This window comes from Seriola lalandi, unplaced genomic scaffold (genome assembly GCF_002814215.2).
Source record: "Seriola lalandi dorsalis isolate HSWRI2012SDOR001 ecotype SW California unplaced genomic scaffold, Sedor1 jcf7180002054905, whole genome shotgun sequence".
Classification (NCBI taxonomy): Eukaryota; Metazoa; Chordata; class Actinopteri; order Carangiformes; family Carangidae; genus Seriola; species Seriola lalandi.
Genome location: NW_019525457.1, coordinates 263,338 through 268,456, shown reverse-complemented (window position 1 = coordinate 268,456; position 5,119 = coordinate 263,338). Strand labels below are relative to the sequence as shown.

At 43.1% G+C, this 5,119-nt stretch overlaps 1 protein-coding gene across 1 annotated transcript in view; it reads right to left on the bottom strand.

Annotated features, from left to right (window-relative positions):
- The window catches only part of sptbn1 (spectrin, beta, non-erythrocytic 1), a 35,558-nt gene that overhangs the window by 29,464 nt on the left and 975 nt on the right, over positions 1-5,119 (bottom strand). The window lies entirely within an intron of this gene.

Genomic DNA, 5,119 nt, shown 5'->3' with positions numbered 1-5,119 from the left:
CACCACCACCACCACACCCACCATTCCTCTGATGCATTTTTTAAATATATACTGGAAGGGAGGGTCCTCCCAGTGCGTGTGTGTGTGTGTGTGTGTGTGTCCGTCCTCAGCTGTGACTGTCAGGCACTGAGGAATGTTTCATGGTATTTCAGTCAGAGCCATTTGTTCATCAACCCCCCACCAACACACACACACACACACACAAACACACACCTGTGTGTCACCTGTCTCCAGCAGCAGCTGTCCACACACAGTTGGTTGTTGCTCAGTTCCACTAGCAACAAGCTGAAACTGTTAGCGACAGCGTATTAAACATGTACATCCTGTCATGTGACTGTCAGCTGACTCACTGTTTCAGTGGTTCAAGTGTTTGACTGATCTCCAAACACACTGAGAGAAAACCTGTAATTTATGTTTCTGAACAAATCACACAAACGAGGAGCAACATCGAAAGAAGGAGCCGCGCTAGCTGCTTCCAGTCTTTATGCTAAGCTAGTCACAGTCAAACTATCTGATTACCAGCAGCTGAATCAGCTGGGATCAGCTGTGATACTGTGGAAGCTTTAACCAGGAGGATTCTCTAGGAAGTTCTACAGACTCTGTTTCTCTGGGGCTTTATTTTGGAGGGACAACAGAGCTGATGACATCATCAGGAGTCAAATCAGGTCTGATGGGATCAGGTCTGATGGTTCAGGTCTGATGGGATCAGGTCCAATGGTTCAGGTCAAACGGATCAGGTCTGATGGTTCAGGTCTGATGGGATCAGATCTGATGGGATCAGGTCCAATGGTTCAGGTCCAACGGATCAGGTCTGATGGGATCAGGTCTGAGGGGATCAGGTCTGATGGGATCAGGTCCAATGGTTCAGGTCCAACGGATCAGGTCTGATGGGATCAGGTCTGATGGGATCAGGTCTGATGGGATCAGGTCTGGTGGTTCAGGTCTGAGCGGATCAGGTCTGACGGGTCTAGTCTGATGGGATCAGGTCTGACGGTTCAGGTCTGATGGGATCAGGTCTGATGGTTCAGGTCTGACGGATCAGGTCTGATGGTTCAGGTCTGATGGGATCAGATCTGATGGGATCAGGTCCAATGTTTCAGGTCCAACGGATCAGGTCTGATGGGATCAGGTCTGAGGGGATCAGGTCTGATGGGATCAGGTCCAATGGGATCAGGTCTGATGGGATCTGGTCTGATGGGATCAGGTCTGATGGTTCAGGTCTGATGGTTCAGGTCTGAGGGGATCAGGTCTGATGGGATCAGGTCTGATGGGATCTGGTCTGATGGTTCAGGTCTGATGGTTCAGGTCTGAGGGGATCAGGTCTGATGGGATCAGGTCTGATGGTTCAGGTCTGAGGGGATCAGGTCTGATGGTTCAGGTCTGATGGTTCAGGTCTGAGGGGATCAGGTCTGATGGGATCAGGTCTGAGGGGATCAGGTCTGATGGGATCAGGTCTGATGGTTCAGGTCTGAGGGGATCAGGTCTGATGGTTCAGGTCTGATGGGATCAGGTCTGATGGTTCAGGTCTGAGGGGATCAGGTCTGATGGGATCAGGTCTGATGGGATCTGGACCAGGATGAATCTGTTAAATCTGAGTTGATGTTTTTCAGACTCAAACCTGGTTTTAAACATCAGGATTAAAAATACAGACCTAAAACATCGAACCCAGATCACATGATCCTCAGATCAGCTGTCTGACACAACAACAACAAACATCAGACTGAGTCGAAACAGATGAAGAAGAAGAATGAGCTCAGTGAACAGAGCAGGGTGGAGTTATTAGATTAACACACACACACACACACACAGTCATTTCCTGGTTATCTGACCCCACCCTCCATCACTGATCTGTGGTCAGTACAGAGAGAAACATTTCTGCTGAATCACAGAAGCTGCAGCAATGAGCTGAACCATTGATTAACTGAATCATTGATTAACAGGCTCTGCTGCTTCTCATGATAAACACATGAAAACTGAATATCTGACATGATAGTGAGTGACATCATCCACTGCTGCAGGAAGTGACATCACACACTGAACCAGACAAGTCATTGATCATTCCAGATAACAACCAGCAAGTTGATCAATAATGACAATAATGGTTATTAGCAGCTCTATAACAGGTAGAGATGGACTGGATGATCCACATCTGGATCCAGCTGTGGTTCAGTCCATTAGAACCCGAGCTACACGCAGAGCCGTCCTCACACGAACACAAAGCGGTGTGGGCGGATGAATCTGCAGGGTGATCAGGTTAGACAGGAAGTAGTCCCAGAGGTGGAGGCCTGTGACTCACAGTGGAGCTGCAGCTTCATTCATCTCATTTCATGTTCATTAGATTTTGTCTTTAACAATTATGAAAACGAGATAAACGAGACAAAAAGATTATTGTGCCCCCACAAAATCCATCCCCCATCCACTTCCTGGTTACATTAGTGACGTACGTTAACGGCGTATGGAGGATTGCATCATCGGTTCAGAGACTTTCTATATATGGTCAGGAGAGACCACGCCCTGATCGGCTGCTGTCCCAGGTTACATCCATGCTTTTATTTTGAAATCTGTCATTTTATTTTGTTTTTTCTTTTTTGATAGAGCTTGATATCAACAAGTTGCTGCCAGGATTATTGATTATGTTCATTTATTAGCTTCAGGTCAAACTGAACCAGTCACTGATAACTAGTCTGAGTCTGAGTGAACCTGTTAACCTGTTAACCAATCGTCATGGTAACCTTTTAACGAGGCTGATGACACTGACCCATCCCAGTCTCACTGCTCTGGGAAAATATGAGCAGGAGACAGAAGGACACACACACACACACACACACACACACACACACACACACACAGACACACACACAGACACACACACACACAAGCTTAAACTCATCTGTTTAGAATGATGAACAACAATAATTATCAGCTGATCAACATTTAAGAAAAACACAGAGTCCGTTTGTAAAGAATCCTCCTCACAACAGAGAACCAGAGAAAAAGGGGAACCAGAGAACCAGACATCAGCTGATCAATTAATGGTCTCAGCACTAATCGATCAGAAGCATCTGCAGCCTGAACAGCTGATGGAGATGAAGCTGTTGTTCTACAGTGTAAACGTCATTAGATCCATTAGAACCGAAGAAGATATGAACATGATTAATGAAACGTGACGGAGCTCTGATGTGTTCACGTTCTCTAATGTTCCTGTTCTATAAATGTTCTGCAAATGTTCCGGCTGTATTGATTATTTCCCAGAACAAGACATCCTGTCATCCTTACATTAACACTAATGTGTTTTTAAAGAACATCTGGAGAACCTCTGAAGCTAATGAATGTTACAGTAACAACAGAACGTTCTACAGAGGCTTTATGAGAACATCCTTTGTGAGCTGTGGGAGGTTGTTAGAATTCTCTCAACTTTAGAGAACAAACTGTTGTGACAGTGTTTGAATGACGCAGAACAAGTGGCTGCTGGACGTTTTAGACCCAAGTAGAACATGGCATACTAGAACCATCAAGGAACATTCTCCAAACATTCAGTGGAGGTAAAAGTAACCACACAGGAGACATTAGTGAACGTTTCCTCAAGGTTTTTGTGTTACTGTGAGAGAACGTTCTTTGGAGTTCTTCACAGAACATTCTGCAAGCGAGAACAATAGAACAGCATGGGAGCTTTAGGAGAAAATATAGGGATGTTTGGATTCTCCTAACTTAAAACATTCCAACGTTTCTGTTTCTATAAAGTTTCTATGTGGTAAAGGAAGTGATGTTCTCTTAACATTCAAAGAACTAAAACCTTCAAACAACATTTTCCACTCACTGGATGGAGGTTCAGGATCCCCACACAGGAACCCTAAAGGAACATTCCCTGACAGCATTTAGGAACCATGAGAGAACGTTTTGTGTAGAATTTCTTGAAACCTTCTTTGAAATTTGAAGGAATAGAACATTATGGGAACATCATAATGTTGTTGGGACCCTGACTTTAAAAAGTTATTCCCAGAACAAAGTTGGTGTTAACATAGGCAGAACATTTCACATAGAACCTTCAAGGAACAAATGTTCTGTAAATCTAATCACACAGGAACTGTTAGTGACAGGGGAGGTTCTTAAACACTTAAAGGGAACTTTAAAGGAACATTATAAGCCAGTTGAGATTCTCTTGACTTTAGAAAAACATTCTCAGAACGTTTTTGAGAATATTGTTGACTGAAGGTTCCTGTACTTGTTCTCAGGAACATGTGAGTTCATGTTTGTTAAAATGTTACTTTAGAAAACTGTAAATTAGAAACCTTTAAAGAACGTTCTGTGGAGGTAAATGTAACGACACAAGAACATAGTGAATGTTTTATGTGTAACAACTGGAGAACGGTCTATGGAGGTACTTGGGGAACATTCTTTGTAGAACTGTAACTGCAACAATTTTTCTTTTCAACATTAGTTTGTGGACTTTTTGGCCTAAAAGGCAGAATATGATAAAAGATGTTCTTTAAAGTTCCTGAGCCCATGATTTTAAACTTCCACGTTTTGTCCAAAACCCAGATCATCATAGAACATTCAATTTACACAAAAAGCTGCAACTCATCACATTAAAGAGGTGGAACCTTAAAAGAACATTACAGGAATGTTGGGGTTTCCTTTACTCTGGTTTGTTCCTACAACCAAATGGTGCTGGAATTTTTTTAACGTATGGATAACATTCGTATGTTTAAAATAAGGTTCCTCGGATGTTCTTTTAAAAAGTTTTACAGCAGAACCTTCAGGGAACGTTTTCCAGATGTTCTATGGAGGTAAATTATAAGAACTGAATTCTGTGGAGAACTTCAAGGAGGATCTGACAGAACAGTACGAGAACATGAAGGGAACGTTTCTGTTGAGTCTTTAGAAAAACATTCAGTGAACGTTCCTACAGCCAAATATGGACGTTCCCTGCTTTAAGTTTATATGATGCTTCTGTTAATGATCTATTAAGTTCTCCTTTGATCAAACTGAACTCTGTTCTGTGAACTTTAGAACGTTTCACACCAGAACCCGTGAGGTTCAGGAACTGTTCTAGTTCCAGAGCTGCAGCGTCACAGTAAACATGAAGCAACTGTTAGCAAACTGTGGTGGGGGGGCCTTT